Here is an 18,900-nt window from a genome sequence, read left to right as displayed (position 1 = left end):
ATTAGTGGACATATCAACAAAAGTCAGAAGGAAACTAAAATTGCGTTCAAATATGAAAATACAATAAGACGTTCCCTCGTAAGAAACAATAACAATGACAAAAATCCCATAGTCCCAGGGCGTTTACGAACTACCGTGTATGGATTGTAATAGTAAATATTTTGGTGAAAGTGGACGGGGACTAGATATACGTTTGGGCGAACATAAGCGAGCTTATGAACTACAATCACAAAACAGCGCAATAGTAGCACATGCATTCATGAATGATCATAGACTCAACTGGAACGAGGCTAAAATTATCTTTAAAAGTAACAATGTAAATGTCAGACGACTAGTCGAGGGAGCTGCTATAAGTTTGGGAGAATCATTCAAAGGAAACAAGTCTTTTGTCAACGAAGACCCATTTGTTAATTTTTATATTACTAGTATGTTTTTAAAAGATTTTTAACTATAGGACAGGCTCTGTTTTTCCCTCTCCTGATGCTGCCTCTGCCTTGCCTATTCCTGTCCAGGTAACCGCTGCCCCGGGGAGTCTGATAACGGTGCCCTATCTACGCCCTTGGATGAAGGACTTCATGTAATGTTGCAACAACCTGTACGAAGATCCAACAGGATTGCAGCTAGAAGGATTGATAGGGGAGAGGGTATCACCTAGTTGTTGTTAACTACCCTCTTTCTTCACCTGGCCCATTAACGAGCTAACGACCGTTGTCAACGATCTCAACGTCTCTTGTTTTTTAAAAAAAAAATTTACCTCTGTACTTGTCGTAACGTATCTTCATTTGGACTGAAGATGAACCCAGGGAAGGGTTCGAAAGCTTTCTGTAAAGTCTTCAAAATTATACACAGACTTTTTACACTTTGTATTATTGTGGACCCTTTAGAACATTATTATTATTATTAATATTATTATTATTATTATTATTATTATTATTATTATTATTATTATTATTATCACTTAGTGATTATTCGCCTTTGTGCGGGATCTCGACTCGTCGCATCATTGTGTGAATTAAACGAAGGACAGCGTCAATGAGCTGCATTACATTTTTCAGGGATTTATGTACTACATCCTATTCCTACGACTATAAGTTATAAAGTGTATTATTCAGTTATTGTACTAAGATATTCGTGTACAAAATATGTTAAGGTTGTTTTTTCCTTGTAGTGCCTTCGACTCTCGTGTAAGGGGATATATCCGTCATTGGGTAAGTGTTGATCTCCACCTTCCACTTTTCTCTCCCTGGCTCTATTTTATCAGTTAGCTATAAGTAGGTGAATTATGAAGGCATTGCGTGAGTTTGTAGTTGTAAGTGAATTTCCAGTTTCTGGAGTACTTTCTTTTGGGGGACATCTTTTGTTTGGTTAAGTTTCTAGCTTTTTGTAAAAGAAAACTATGACGGAGGCTTTTTCTGTCCGTCCACACTTTTCTATCCGTCCTCAGATCTTGAAACTACAAAACTTCTGAGGCTGGAGGGCTGCGAATTGGTATGTTGATCATCCTCCCTCCAATCATCAAACATACCAAATTTTAGCCCTCTATTCTCAGTAGATTTGACCTTAGTTGAAGTTAAAGTTAGCCATTTTTCGTGCGTCAGGCAATGCTATAGGTGCCAACAGCACAATCCACCACCGTGCCGTGGATGAAAGCTTCATTGGCCACGGCTGGGAGTTTCATGGGTCGTGGCTGAAAGCTTCATATAGCATTATACAGTGTACAGAAAACTCGACTGGGCCGAAGAAACTACGGAGCATTGTTTACATTGCATTGAAGTTGTCTGTCTCGTTTTTCCTTTCACGAGCGTTTCGTCTTTACGGAGTTCTGCTTCAGGCTTAAGTCTTTGCTCGTTGCTGGCGACTAATTAACAGAGGGAGAACCTGTGAAATATAATAAATAATCATTTGTTACGGCTCTGGGACAGAACACTGACGTTCATAACAAATTCTGGCGACGTGACCACGATCTCATTTGACAAAACAGCTTTTAGCGGGAAGACTGTTGGAGAGGTCAGAGGTGAACTAATTTAGGTTTTTAGGTTCAGGTCCCCCAGTCAGAAAAATTCATATTCATGCATTATTTTGAAGATAAAAAGTCAGCTATTGCCAGTCTGCTTGATGATCCAGATTGCGAAAGCAATCCATACGAACTGAAAAGGAACCAATTATTTTGAACAGCGGAGTTTGTCAATCTGGGTTTAGCCTCGCAGGTTAAGAAAGGGGACGCCTTTTGTTGGAGGTGGCTAAGGCTGCCGAAGAGTATGAAGGGAAGGAAAAAGAAATGGAAATGGAAAAGGGGGTTTATCATTTAGAATCCACAATGATAGATGTGAAACGTAATGAGGCTGACAAGGGAACTAACTGATGAGGGAAAATGAGAACATGTGAGGGAACAATCTCGCATAAAGGGACCAGAGCTACATGCTAAAGAGAGGGCCAAAAAGCGCGCCCATGAGATCGAGGTGTTGAGACTATGGTTACGGAAATTCCATTATTTCAAGAGCTTATGATTTAGTCCCCGAAGCTTACAGGCAGAAGTTTAGACGCTTGAAAAAGGATTCGGGGGTAACTCGTGTTAAATAAATAAATAAATAAATACATACATAAATACATTAATAAATACATACATAAATACATAAATAAATACATAAATACATAAATAAATACACAAATAAATAAATAAATAAATAAATAAATACATAAATGCATACATACATACATACATAAATACATGCACAAATACATACATACATACATAAATAATTACATAAATAAATACATAGATAAATACATAAATAAATACATAAATAAATACGTAAATGCATAAATAAATACATAAATAAATACATACATAAATAAATACTTAAATAAATTCATAAATAAATACATAAATAAATACATAAATAGACATACATACATACATAAATAAATACATACATAAATACATAAATACATACATACATAAATAAATACATACATACATACAGAAATAAATACATACATACATAAATACATAGATAAATACATAAATAATTACATAAATAAATAAATACATAAATAATTAAAATAAACAACATTAAATTAAACATAAAATAGCATAAATACATACATAAAATAAACATATAAATAAATAAACATAAACTAAATAAATAATACATAAAAAATAATAAATGCAAATAAATTCAAAATAAATAAACATAAATTAAAATACATTACAATAAATAAAATAAATATTAAATTAAAAAAATAAAATTAAATTACATAAATACATTAATTAAATACATAAATAGACAAAATAACAAATAATACATAATAAATACATTAAACATAAATAACCAAATAAATCATACATATAAATATAAACATATAATACTAATAAATTCATAAATACATAATACATAAATAATACATAAATAAATACTTAAATACATACATACATACATACATAAATACATAAAAACATAATAAATACTTAAATACATAAATAAATACGTAAATACATATATAATACTCACCTACATACATAAATACATAAATTCATACATAAATACATACACATAAATAAATACATACATAAATACATACATAAATAAATATTTAATACATAAATACATAAATACATAAATAAATAAAATAAACTTATAAACATAAATAAATACATAAATAACTATAAATAAATAATACTTATTAAACATAAATAAATATAAATAAATAAATCCCTTCGGTTAAGATATAAGAAAATATATAAATTCCGAGGTAGAGTGAATTAGATATTAAAGGACAGTTGTAGCTCGATGTATGTTAATGAATCACGGTAATATGATATGACACATATAAATACATACATACATATATATATATAGATATATATATATATATATATATATATATATATATATTTCGGAAGGGCTGTTTTTACTGAGTATGATAACTGTTTTGTGCATAAAATATATACATCGGACTTCACTTGGAGTAGTTCCAATGCTCTGCTATGAAATTTTATTGCCGGCAAAGTGTCACGCGAACGGAAAGGTCCCGAGTGTGCGACTGTAAAAGCTGAAGCAAAAAACAGATTGCCGTTGTTAATCCTCCTTTTCTTCCCTTCATTTTGTCCATCAAGTCCATGTATGTATGCGTTTGTACATTCCTCGTCGACTTGCTGGTGGGATTTCTTTGACACTTCATACATAAATAAAAAAAATTTAAACCCGATTTTACCAAAATGCGCCAAAAAGTTACAAACGATTATTTGAGACACTCCAGGAAGTATAAAAGTCAACGCGTGGGCCCCAAACGTGGAAGGAAATGCTACAAGAAACAAAACTAAATTTCTTCTCTTGTAGCATTTCCTTCGATGGTTTGGGAACCACGCTTTTAATTTTGTAGTCATGCTTAATTGTAAGAAAATCCTGCTGCGTCTCAAATCATTTTTATTTTTAACTTTTAAGCTGTAAACTTGTAAAAATTTATTTTATACTTTTTATTTTTGACAGAAAATATGACCGATTTATGATTGTAGTTAATGAAATTGATATCAGTTTACGGGGGAGGGGGATTAGAAAGGTGAGGGAAAGTGGAAGGGGAGTTGGATGGGGAGGGGAGGGGAGGGGACGAAAATAGGAAGGGGAAGGGAAATTGGAGGGAGAGGTTATGTGGGAAGGGGGAGGGGAGGGTGATGGAAGAGGGAAAAGGAGGCAGAGGCATAGGGAAGGGGAAGAAAATAAGGAGATGGAGGGGAAGGTTAGGTTGGAAGGGGGAGGGGAGGGAGTTGAGGTGAGGTGAGAAGGGGGAGATGATGGAATGGAAGGGAAGGGAAGGGTGGGTAGGGACAACAGTCTAAATTAACACTTTGATCGTGTGCTGGGGAGGGAGAGAGGAGGGAAGGGGAGGTGTTATATAAAAGATAGATTATACCAGGGTTGGAATAAATGTAATGTAATTGAAATGTAATTAATCACAGAATTTCGTATAATTGTGATTGTAATTGAAAATGAAAATATAGTAAGTAATTGTAATTTGAATAATTACAGGAAGATGTAATTTGTAATTTAATTGTAATTATAAAATTCATGTGGTGAGGATCGGGCTCCATCAGGAGTGATGGGTTGCTTTCTCGTTTGGTAACCAGAACTCAATGTCATAGTCCAAGTGTTTCCTAACTAGTGTTAATAAATACTCTTTTATGTATGACCTCTGCTCTTCTATCACTTACGCTTCTAGAAATGAATTATTTAACCCTATTATCTCAATTTGCTGCCTCAATACACTTTCCTGTGCCAAAGATTAGCCTTTACTCTCGCACCGAAGAGAGTTGTAATTATTTCTGTAATTGTAGTTGAATTTGTTAAGTAATTGTAATTGTAATGTCTTGCTACCTCCAAATGTAATTGTAAGTGTCATTTACATTTTTTAAGTAATTGTCATTGTAATTGTAATTAATTTCTTCAATTGTAATTAGGTACTCCAACCCTGGATTTTACAGAGTCAAAGAAGTTGTGAAAATTCCGAAGAGTTTCATACAAATCATGATCTACTGGGAGAGGTCACTGTAGGGTCATTAGAGGTCACTACTGACCTACTGATCGTGTAATGTTGTCATGTCACCGAGATTGAGTAAGCATGCAAAATTTCTAGTCCATCATACGAAGGGAACAGGTCGAAAATTGTGTTGCAAGATTTGATCCCGACAGACAGACGCAGTCCTATCAAATGAAAGCATGGAATAAAAGCTCTTCAATGACACTCGGCCTCAATACGCGGACTCATGAGCTGATGACTTTTGTGTGGTGCTTCGGATTCACACCTTCTCAGTGACTTCATTCTTTTTGGAAAGGTGGAATATCGCCGAAGATCAATACTGTGAACCTTGTTGTGATTCACATGAATGAATCAGACGTCCATCACATTTATTAGGTAAAATATGGAAAACTGATGCTTCCAATCTTTTCTTTAAAAAAAGTTATGGTGTATTGAAGTAAACGTGAATATGCAGAAGAAAATAATAAAGAAGAAATAAATAAGTGAAGGTACAGTTAATTTACAGTAGAAGATGAAGGCCACACTAGCCTGGCAGAATTCTGGTTCATGTCAGGCGCAGTGACTGAGGAAGGAGACAATTATCTTTACTCGGTGGTGGTGAAAAATTCATAAGAACAAAAACAAATAAACGATTGAATGAATATTTAAGCATTCTCTGGTTCTGCGAAGTCAAAAGGAATTCTCTTTATACATATTTGTGTACTGTGGAAATCAATACTTTCCATTTGCCTAATGGATAACATTTCCAAAGTTCACTAGTTAGTACTCTGTAAGCAATGTTTTTGCTGAACATTTGCAAAGATATCAAGCAAGGATGAAAATTCTCCATCCTACAGGGAGAGAGTGTTAGCAGAGTCTGAAGTACTTGATTTTACTTCTTTTAGATCTGAATCATATAATATGCCTTTTACCATGGAGGAATTCTTATTTTATCTTAGTAACAGTAAAAACACTGCACCTGGACCTGATAAAATTTTATATGAAATGATCAAGAATACCTCAAAGGAAACCAAATTTTCCATTTTAAGTATTATCAATAGAATTTTTAAGGAGAGTGATTACCCTAGTGTTTGGGAAATAGCGACAAAACGTTTTACCCTTTGTCAAACCTGGGAAAGATTCATCTGTCCGTAAGAGCCATAAACCGATAGCTATAACATCCTGTTTATGTCAACTTATGGCAAAAATGGTAAACTTTAGGTTGATATGGTTTTTAGAAGTCAAAGAAAATTATATCATCATCCCAGTGTGGCTTTCGCCGTATGCACTCTTGCTTAGATGTATTGATACGTTTGAGAATGCAATTTGTCAGGCATTTGCTTCCAAGCAGCATTATGTAGCAGTTTTCTTTGAGCTAGAAAAGTCGCATAATACTGCCTGGAGGCATGGAATTATGAAAGTCTGGCATGAAATTGGTCTGCGTGGTGAACTACCACTTTTGTATTTTTTTTTTTTTAAAGAACAGATATTTTAAAGTCAGAGTGGGTAGTACTTTGTCTAATTTGAAAGAACAAGTGGAAGGAATAGCACAAGAAAGTGTGTTAAATGTTACTCTGTTTGCCTTAGCCAAAAATGGGATAGCCTTGAACATTCCAAAAGATGAAATGTCAACAATGTTTGTTGATGATTTATCTATTTCGTGTGCTGCATCTAAAATGTCTGTTGCAGAGCAAAACCTTCAGTTGGTAATAAATAAGAGTTGGCAGCTGAGCATGGTTTTAAATTTTCCTCTGCCAAACCTGTCGTTATACATTTCTGCCGCATCAGAGGGTTCATCCACACCCAGATGTGTTTTCAAGTGGACAGAGACTTACATGTGTACAGGAAACAAGTTTTTAGGCCTCATCTTTGATAGCAAGTTAACATGAGAATCTCATCTCAAGAGCCTCAAAGTCAAATGCATGAAGGCATCAGAGGTTTTGAAAGTCTTAAGACATACAAATTGGGGGTGCCGATAGAAAGCTCTTGTTACGTATTTAAAAGCAATGGTTGCTTCAAAATTGGCATATGGGTCAGAAATCTACTCGGCAGCAACTACGAGAAGATAGATACTTTGAATGCAGTTCACCATGGGGGAATCAGAATTGCAACAGGAGCCTTTAGAGCCTTCCCAATATCTAGTTTATTAGTAGATGCGGGTGAACTACCCGTACATTTGATAAGGAAATTTACCCTGTTGAAATATTGGTACCGCATACAGAGAACTCTGATTCCTTAGCCTACAATACAATTTTTAAAAGCAATTTTTGTATTCATGAAAGATACGCTTCATATCGAAAACCCTTTGGGTACAGGGTAAAATGTGCCTTAGAGGAGCTAAATGTAATAAAAGGAAAAGTAATTCCAGTAAAATTTTCAAGATTCCCTCGATGGAAGTTGCACTCTGTGAAATATTGTAAATGGTTTTCAGGTTGCAAGGCAGATTGTTCAGATGATACTCTTAAACAGAAATTCCTTTGCCATACTGAAAAGCATGATAACTCAAGGCAAATCTTTACCAATGGTTCCAAATCCAGTGCAGGAGCTGTGTTTGGAGTGGTATACCCTGACAGTACTATTTGTGATGCACTACCAAGTTCTGCTTCTATCTTTACTGCTGAACTTTTTAGCATTTTAATAGCACTAAAGAAAATTATTACTTAAGAAGGAGATGATTTTATTATTTTTAGTGATTCCAAGAATGCCTTGACACCTTTCAACCCAATACACCCTGTGATACTGGAAATAACAGAGTGATTGTTTTTATTAAAACAAAAGCAGAAGGTAGTCAACTTCTGCTGGGTTCCCTCACATGTTGGCATTGTTGGAAATGAACGAGCTGATGAACTGGCTAAGTCAGGTACATCAAAAAATCCAAGAAGTATAGCAATTCCTTGCTCAGACTATATTCCCGAAATTAAAAAGACAATAGAATCAGTTTGGCAATTTTATTGGACAATAGAGAACAATGATAAAATGAGAGAACTTACTGATGTAATCAACCCTTAGCTTTATATGTTTGAAGACCTTCGGAAAGAGGCTGCCTTATGTAGGTTAGGATCAGCCACACACGGATTACCCATGGTTTTTTAATGAACAATTACCCTCAACCATTTTGTGAGGATTGTCTTGTTCCCATTACAGTAAAACATGTGATAGTAGAATGTCCCAGCTTAATGTCAGTAAGGAACCATCATTTTAATGCAGTTGGAAGAAAGAATTGTAAACGATGCAATTTTAGGAAGAGATTCTTGTGAGAATAGCCTTTTTAATTCCTTCAAGAAGCAGGTATTCTTGCAGAACTTTAGGTTAATTTGGTCATGATGTTTGTGTTTGTGTACATATGTCAGTATGTGTTTGTATATATCGTAGCTTATATGTGTGTATGTATATGCTATGGAGGAGTGATATGGTAGTTACATTCGACAACGTCTTCAAGGGTGAGAGAGAGAGAGAGAGAGAGAGAGTATCGTTGGGTTGTTTGTAGTTGGGAATAATTGCGAGAGTAAATGTTTTCGTATATTGGTATGTTGTGTTCGTGTTTGGTGTTGCTGTATGATAGTGTGTAAGTGCGTATGTGTTTTTCTGAAGTGTGAGTGAGCAAGCTATCGAGAGGGAGAGAGAAAGAGCGTAAGTGGTGGATGGATAGTTAGCGAATGGTTTGCTTGTTGGGTGATGGCCAACCTATGGCGCATGCGCCAACAGTGGCGTATTGCACGATTACAAGTGGCTCACTATGCCCCAGAGATAATAAAAGAAAAAAACATGCCGGCTCATAAAAAAAGAAAAAATAATAATACCAATAACAATACTGATATCTAGAAAAAAAATACAAAAAAGAATTCGAGTAACTTAGAGCTAGAAGTGAGTTTTACTGTGATTTGTTCTAATCTAAAATATAGAAATAATTTTTATTTGATTTTATTGTTCCGTGTGCATCTATTAGTCATCTTCTTTAAACAATAATGTGTCATCATATTATACCTGTGTATACATATATATATATATATATATATATATATATATATATATATATAAATGAATTAGCCAAATATGTCCAAAGTGTGGCTGGGGGAACATTGATAGTCGGTACGACTAAAGTAACTGTGGGGAGATTTGCTTGCTTTCTTTGCTTGCTTGTGAATCCGCCACAATGCATGTGTGTATGTATGTGTATACATGTACTTTGTATATATATTTTCATTGATTTTTAAATTGTTTCTTAATTCATAGTAATTATTCTTATTCCTATTACTTTCTTTCCAAAAATTTAACTACTCTATAAAATACGGCGTCAATAACCTCGTCGTTGCGACGCCAGCAAGAACTAATTAATCAATCAATCACTCGCTAGTTACTGTAAATGCGGTGTTTCCTTCCATGGCGTTCCCCATTATCCCTTCGTTTTTCGAGCAGGGTAACCAACCCTCCATTCATTTGTTTGTGGCTTGAGTGAGTGACCACGATTTCTGAGGTGCTTCATTTAACCTGTGCTATGACAGTATTTGATCCATTTCGCAGTCAAGGTTTCTCATTAATTGAATTTCATTCGACATATGCAAATTATGAAACTTTCAGTCCTAGTTGTGAGAACATACGCATATAGACGAGCTTGTAAATAAGCCATTTAATCTTATAAAGGATAAAAAAAAACTATTCTATGAATGACAGACTACCGAACGCATTTCACAAATTCTGTACATACCTAACGCAGCATGATTGGTCATGGCTGGTAGTCTTGAAAAAATATTACAGAATTTCTCTTTCTGACAATGTATTGAATTATTCAGGCTTCAGTTCTCTGCATTGCTACGCATCTGGAGACTTATTCACAACGCTGTCACGTCACCTTCGACGACGCAAATGAAATCAAAGGCGCTTGTGAAAACAGGTCGCAGGTCTATCGGGTTCTTCCTTTGTGGGTAGTGGACGGTTGCTGGTTGCTGCCTTCCGAACTAACTTACAACTATCTCATCGGGGAAAGGTAACTTTTTCTTCGCTCGTTCGTTCTCATTCAGCTGTACCGGGGGTTTGTCTCGATCGTGGATAGGATGCTTGTACTTGAATACCCACACCAATAGAAAAGCACTTGCGCGCGCGCGCGCCGCCACACACATTATATATATATATATATATATATTATATATATATTATATATAATATGTATATAAATAAATAGATATATATATATATTATATATATATATATATATATATATATATATATATATATATAGACACACACACACATATATATATATATATATAATATATATATATATATATATATATATTATATATATATATTATATATAAATTTCATACATATAGTGTATACAAACAAAGTTACAGCCACGATGGAAAATTGAAACTCTGTAGATACTAAGTACTTTCGTCTTATTACCAAGACATGGTCAGAGCAACTAAAGATACACAGAAGCAAGGGCCTATATAAATAGTGGGTACAAGTCATAAGGGAATACAAAAAGGTCGGGAGGTCACAGAACGGTCAACTGATTAAAATCGAAATCTACTTATTGGTAATCCTCTTTATTCTATCTTTCAATTCCTTCTGGAACATATGTTTTATGACCAGTTTAAAAGAAAATAATCCTTGGCTTAAATTAAAATGATTAACTGAATCAAAACAAATTCTAACAATTTCCTTGAAATAGTTTCGTTACGACGTGGCAATATTTAGCTTTGCGTCCAATGTATTCTGTGGGACTTTTCACTAAGTGTAAAAAGCATTATTTGTACGATTTGTTCTTACTGAGTATTTGTTTTGTTTTAATCTGGTGTTCAATTTTTTACTAGTCTGACCTAAGTAAAATAAATCACAGTCCATACATGGAATTTTGTATATAATATTGCTATCTTTTCGGGAGTAATTTTTAAAAGCATGTATTTTACGTACATTATTATATATGAAAGATACATTTGTATTAAAAACTGTTTAAAAAAGGTTTTACATCTTCAAATCCAATAAAATGTGGCAAACAAAGGGTGTTTGATGGCACTTCTTTTTTTCCTTTCTGATTTTTCACAGGTCTTAATAACTTTACTGTAAAAAACATCCATGTTATGGGATAGACAGCACAAATCTGTTCCTATTTTTATGATGTTTTTGAATTCTTGATCTATAAATAGAATTTTTTGAACGCCTTTACATCCCCAAGATTTTCCATTTTCCTGTGACATGAACCTTTCAATTGTAAATTTAGTATTTAAAGGAAACAGATAAATAATTTGGCATATGAACACTATTATTATTCACGACATCGTATAAATATAAAAATGTGAGTTTTTTCACCAATGTTCCTTCGAGCCTTGCGAACAGTCAGTCCTAAAAACTCAGGACTGACTGTTAGCAAAAGGCTCGAAGGAACATTGGTGAAAAAACTGACATTATATGAAGTCGTGAATAATAGTTTTCATATGTCAAATTATGTGTCTGTTTATTATAAATACTAAATTTACAATTGAAAGATTCCCCTTTCATATAAATGTCCAAACAGGGTAAACAATCACCTTTCTCTAACTCAAGTGTAAATTTAAAAGAAAGGACTTGGTCATTTAGTTGAGCCTATATATTATTTACATCCAAGTCTTTGGGTATGATGGCTAAAATATCGTCAAAATAACGGTACCATGTCACAGGAAAATGGAAAATCTTGGGATGTAAATGCGTTCAAAAAATTCCATTTTTAGATTTGAAAGAACAGGCGAAAGTTAGTTTCCCATTGCCATACCAAAAGTTTGTTTGAAATATTCCCAGTTGAGAATGAATTTACAGTCACATATGCATAATCTTATTACTTCTATCACCTGGCTAATTGTTAGTGGCAAATCAAGTTACCGAGTCAGTAGGAACTTTAGTGAATGAGGAACACATCAAAACTTACTAAGCGTGAATCTGGATTGATTGTAATGCCGTTGATTTTGTCAGTCAATTCTAAAGGATGAAGTCAACTCTAAAGAATTCATGAGATGGTTACCATAAATAGTTCTTAGCAATGGTGACAAAAATTTTGTTAGATTTTTCGAGAGCTTATAAGTTATAAAGACCACAGAATTAATTATTAGTCTCATAGGGTTATTTTCTTTATGTGTTTTTACTAGCCCTTAATAGATACGGCAAAGAAGGTGAGTTCTTTAAAAACCGATTTACGAGACTTGTTTTTTTCTGGATACTTTTATTGTACTATTGAAAGTTTTTATTACTTCTAAGGGGTTTTTGTCTAGATTTAAGTAATTATCGCTGTTACTTAACAGTCCTTCCATTTTTGATATAACACAATTCTTTATCCATAAATACTACGGCGTTGGACTTATTGACCTTAGTTATATGTATGGTTTTATCCTTTGTCAACTCAGCCAAGACATTTCTATAATGTGCCGGGAAGTTCATTTCATTTCATATGGAAATTTCATTACTAAATATATGATCCCTTTTATTGTGTCATACTGTTGTTGGCAGAGGTTACTGAATTTTTCAAAGGCATTAATAGATGGCGCTATAGACAATACAGTTGCCTTGGTTGAAATTACAAATTACAACCTATAGCCTAAAGTGCATATAACATTTTCACTAATACTTTTTCTTGATAAATCCACCACACAGTCTCTTTTTGCAATCTTTGTCCAATCACTTTCCTTGATCAGAGTTTTCAACTTGTTTAATTTAAATTGAAGCTGGGCCGTTTTCTGCCTGATGTTCCTTTGTTTCAAATTTCCGTTGTGGCTGTAACTTTGTTCGTATAAGCATCACGTTTTTATATACAGATATGTATGTTTGTGTGTGTATGTGTGTGTGTGTGTGCGCGCGTCTGTGGGTATGTGTAAGTGTGTGTTTGGACAGACAGGTTGTTGATGTTAACGAAGCCTATGATTTGGGTAACGCACACCATTATTGATGAAATATCTGTAAGTGAAAAGAAGACAAAACTACTTGTCAAAAGGAGGGCAGGTCAAAACAGTAAGAGAAATAAGGGTATAGAATAGAATACTATAGGTCGGTTGCGGTGAAAAAAACTAGAGGCACAGTTCACGTAGGATTTTAAAGTCTCCTTCTGGTACCATCGATTGATTTACTAGAAGTCAGGTGAGAGGCGGTCGTCGAGCAAAATCATGCACCTCATAACTTGGCAGAGTTGAGATTACGCCTGGCAGGTGTTAGGTGTTGTGTCGTTTTGGGATTTCCGTTGAATGTGAAAAACTAGCCGAAATTATCCATGAGTAAAAACAATACGAAGTTAATGATGATGGGGTCTTGTCAAGCTAATTTGCTGGTCATTGTGTGGTACTAAAATGAAATGCAATTTCACTTTTTCTGTTTTCCCTTCGCATAGATGTAATGAAAGGAGAGGTGAAGTGAGGTGGAAGAGAAGGTTTAGACTGGAGCAATAGCAAAAACCTGGTGCACTGGTGCACTTACAATAAGCAAATGATGCGCTTTAGATCAGAAAGACCACACCAACACTGACAAAACTTGCTAAGTAGAATGCACCATATATCTGGAAATAGGGGCCCAAATTAATATAGGAAAAGCAAAAACAAAAGCAAAAATAATAAGAACAAGGTGTGCACAAATGAATTTGAATCTTTCAGGTATTTATTTAGGAATAATTATTTCTGGTGTAGGTTCTCTCGAGATCTGTGGTAGGGAAAGACTACAAAAGGACAGTAAAATAGGATGGAACTGCATAAAAGTGAGATTATGTATAAGTCACCAGACTTTTTGTATTCACAATTATTAACCTGGATAAACCAACCTATATAGGTGCGGTAGGGTCGACTCGACCCCAGCTCAAAAACAAATTCGTGAAAAATTTATTAGTGAATTTTTTAATGTTTTAATTGTTAAAAAATACTTCAAAAAATGATAAAAACTTTTGAAAGATGAATAACACCCACCTACAAATTAACTATATATTAAAAATAAATTAAAAATGTAAGTATACAAAAAAATTTACAAAAATATTTTTAAAAACAAATATATATATATATATATATATATATATATAATATATATATATATATATATATATATATATATATATATGCATACAGCCAGGAGAAGGGTGAAATGAAATGACTTGAACCGAGCGCTTTCATGTATTTCTACACCTCATCAGGGTTCAGGTACAAGTGCCAAGAAAACAAATACAGAGTCACAAGAAGACTTCGTGGCAAGACAAATGATGCTAAAAAACAAACAACGCTAACAACTACCAGACAGTTCTAATACCTAATAGCCTACTTGTTTTAAAATACCCTTCGTTAAAATCTCATCAACTTTGTACAAACCTAGGCTGATATTCAATAAATTATCACAGTCTTGTTTAATTATACATGATTCTATTAAATTTCTTTTCACCAAATCTCTACAAAACATAATTTCCTTTGAGTCTGTCCAGTTATACCATGATCACTATTATTCATATGCACAAATAATGCATTTGACATATTACCAGTTCTTACATTATATTTGTGCTGTTTTAATCGAACTGCCAATGTCTTTCCACTTTGTCCACGTAAGTTTTATTACAAATTTTTGCACGGAATCTTATAAATACAACCTGTTCCATTTCCAGGTGAATTTCTTATCAGCAAGTTTCTAATAGTTCCTAGAGTTTTGAACACAATATTAATACCTAGTGGTTTGACTTGTCTCGGGATGTTATTAAAGCAAGTATAAAAAGGAAGCACTAAAAGGTTTTTGTTTTCGAACTTTTTCAGTTTTTGTTCAAATTCCAGTCAAAACGTTTTTCAGTGCCTTACAATAGGTGTTTTCAATAAAACTGTTTGGGTACCTCAAATTGCCAGCAATTTCACGTATCTTGTCAATTTCATGATCTAAAAATTCGGGGCTGCTGACCCGCAGGGCCCTTAAAAACATAGCAGAAAAAACAGCAGTCTTAGTTCTAAAAGGATGGTTTGAATAAAAATGTACATAAGAACAGATATTTGTGGGTTTCCTCATAAAGACAGAAAATTTTGAACTTTCTATCAAATCTATGTACCAACACATCTAAAAATGGCAATTTTCCTTCTTCTTCCCTCTCAAGGGTGAACTTTATGGAGGGCACTAGTGCATTTAGTCTACTAAGAAAGTTGTTTACGTTCTTTTTCACTGGCCATGAACAAAAGATGTCATCCACAATATCTTTATCCATAACACACCTCTTGGCAATAAATTCGGTAAATATTTTCTTTCAAAAAACTCCATATATAGATTGCTAAGTATAGGAGAAAGAGGATTTCCCATGGCCATACGAATTTCTGTTCATAATAATTACCATTAAAAGTAAACTTGCAACCTTTGATACACAATTTTATAAGTTCTATTAAAGTTTTGTGTGGCAATATGAACACAAGGTAATCCAGTAAGACCATATTATAAGCTCTGTGGTTCTTTTGCATATAAACTATCAAAATGGCTTGTTGAAATACTTACACCACTAGTGGGACGGTCTCGGGATGTTCTCTCGAAAATAATGTAGATTTTATCAGTCGTCTTAATAATTTTAACCCAAATTATGACTTTATAATGGTGAGTTTCGACGTTACTTCTCTTTTTACAAAGGTGCCAATAGATGACCTGTTAGAGTTTCTGGAGGAGGATGAAATGAAACATGTGTTCATATTGCCACACAAAACTTTAATAGAACTTATAAAATTGTGTATCAAAGGTTGCAAGTTTACTTTTAATGGTAATTATTATGAACAGAAATTCGGTATGGCCATGGGAAATCCTCTTTCTCCTATACTTAGCAATCATATATGGAGTTTTTGAAAGAAAATATTTACCGAATTTATTGCCAAGAGGTGTGTTATGGATAAGATATGTGGATGACAATCTTTTGTTCATGGCCAGTGAAAAAGAACGTAAACAACTTTCTTAGTAGACTAAATGCACTAGTGCCCTCCATAAAGTTACACCCTTGAGAGGGAAGGGAAGAAGAAGGAAAATTGCCATTTTTTAGATGTGTTGGTACAATAGATTTGATAGAAAAAGTTCAATTTTTCTGTTTATAGGAAACCCACAAATATCTGTTCTTATGTACATTTTTATTCAAACCATCCTTTTAGAACTAAGACTGCTGTTTTTTCTGCTATGTTTTTAAGGGCCCTGCGGGTCAGCAGCCCCGAATTTTTAGATCATGAAATTGACAAGATACGTGAAATTGCTGGCAATTTGAGGTACCCAAACAGTTTTATTGAAAACACCTATTGTAAGGCACGAAAAACGTTTACGGATTGACAAAAACTGAAAAGTTCGAAAACAAAAACCTTTTAGTGCTTCCTTTTTATACTTGCTTTAATAACATCCCGAGACAAGTCAAACCACTAGGTATTAATATTGTGTTCAAAACTCTAGGAACTATTAGAAACTTGCTGATAAGAAATTCACACCTGGAAATGGAACAGGTTGTATTTATAAGATTCCGTGCAAAAATTGTAATAAAACTTACGTGGGACAAAGTGGAAAGACATTGGCAGTTCGATTAAAACAGCACAAATATAATGTAAGAACTGGTAATATGTCAAATGCATTATTTGTGCATATGAATAATAGTGATCATGGTATTAACTGGACAGACTCAAAGGAAATTATGTTTTGTAGAGATTTGGTGAAAAGAAATTTAATAGAATCATGTATAATTAAACAAGACTGTGATAATTTATTGAATATCAGCCTAGGTTTGTACAAAGTTGATGAGATTTTAACGAAGGGTATTTTAAAACAAGTAGGCTATTAGGTATTAGAACTGTCTGGTAGTTGTTAGCGTTGTTTGTTTTTTAGCATCATTTGTCTTGCCACGAAGTCTTCTTGTGACTCTGTATTTGTTTTCTTGGCACTTGTACCTGAACCCTGATGAGGTGTAGAAATACATGAAAGCGCTCGGTTCAAGTCATTTCATTTCACCCTTCTCCTGGCTGTATGCATATATGATCATCACACGTCTACAGTGATTTGTTGCAATATATATATATATATACATATGATGAAATGTAAGGAGTGGCTAATCTTTTAATAAGATAAACTCATATTATCCTAGGATGGAAATAGGTGAAAAAAAGATCTACACTAAGATGTAATTAACTGTTATACCAGGGGCCAAATCTAAAGGTCATTTTTTGACCTAGTTTCACCATGAAAATTTCTTATGAAAATCATTGTATCTACTATAAAATATGATATTTATGCATGAAAATATACCAAATTATCACAAATTCTATAGAAAACAAGAATATATAGAGATATGCCAACTTACCTTTCGGGTATGTCAACAAAATGGACCCAGACCACACCAACTCCCACGGACAAATCTGCCACCTGAAATGGAGAGGAAGGATATGTCAATTTCAAGCTGTTATTTACTTATCTAATTATTCGTGGGTTTGCATAAAACTTTTATGGTGGCTTTCTGGATGTTTGAAAATTATTTATCAGATATAAAATTGAAATTCTGACCAAAAAATTGATTTGAAAAGGAAATCAATTAAAAAAAAATTTAGAATATTGCAATACTTTAGGTAAAAAAAAAATATGTGTTTTGTAAAGATTACAATTATAGAATTTATGCAAAGAAGTTGTAAAAAAAAAAGTTTCATGACGTAACTTACCTATAACCATCAGACACAATTCGGACACAAGACAGTTTGATGCTGCAGGCAAACAGGCTCCTTGCATCTGAACCATGTGTTTGTCTTATGGTCGTCCTTAGGTGGGCAGTTCTGGCAGCGAATCCTTTTAGGAAGCTTGATGTGGCCACAGGGAAGCGGAGGTCTTTGGTCAAGCTCAACCAGCTTGAAAGTGTCAGCCATCAACTGACGGAGCCCCTTCAACAACTTGGTTGACGTGTAAAACCTTCGTCTGACAAGGGGAGCACACAAGTCAAGGGCGATCTCATTGAGGGACATTCGCCTTGGCACCATCTTGGAGAAGGCCATGCACGAATAGAGATATAAGAATTTACCATAATTATATTCAATATCCCCTAGAAAAGACACAGTGGCCAGTGTTGTGTTTGAAGAACACAATTTGATGTACCACACATCTGATCGAATGTGTCTACACCTCCTTACGTGGCATTATAAAACATCTGAATGTCCGTCTTCCTCTTTTCGATCTCAGACGGATCATGATGCATCACCTATTGAGTCCTGTTTACTTGCTGACACTGAAGAGTTAAATTGTGTTGGTAATTGAACACAGCCACTGAGTCCTTGACGGGAAGCACCTTCTCAGAAAGTTTCTTAGGAATATAAGGTTTCTGTCGAATGGTGCCACACAAATGCATGCCTTCGTCCGCGAGTGCCAAGGCGAGCGGGAGCGTCGTGTAGAAGTTGTCCGTCGTTACTGTGCGGCCCCTTCGGT

At 34.2% G+C, this 18,900-nt stretch overlaps 1 protein-coding gene across 3 annotated transcripts in view; it reads left to right on the top strand.

The window, feature by feature from the left end:
* The window catches only part of LOC135220634 (uncharacterized), a 68,675-nt gene that overhangs the window by 1,786 nt on the left and 47,989 nt on the right, over nt 1–18,900 (top strand). The window contains exon 1 of one of the 3 annotated variants that reach the window (XM_064257951.1): nt 10,323–10,498. The exons of the other annotated variants lie outside the window; for them this stretch is intronic. The gene's annotated coding sequence lies outside the window, so the exon portion shown is untranslated. Of the gene's footprint in view, nt 1–10,322; nt 10,499–18,900 lie in introns of those variants that run through there. 3 annotated transcript variants of the gene reach the window in all.

Source organism: Macrobrachium nipponense, chromosome 2 (genome assembly GCF_015104395.2).
Source record: "Macrobrachium nipponense isolate FS-2020 chromosome 2, ASM1510439v2, whole genome shotgun sequence".
Classification (NCBI taxonomy): Eukaryota; Metazoa; Arthropoda; class Malacostraca; order Decapoda; family Palaemonidae; genus Macrobrachium; species Macrobrachium nipponense.
This window is presented reverse-complemented; position numbering and strand designations above follow the sequence as displayed.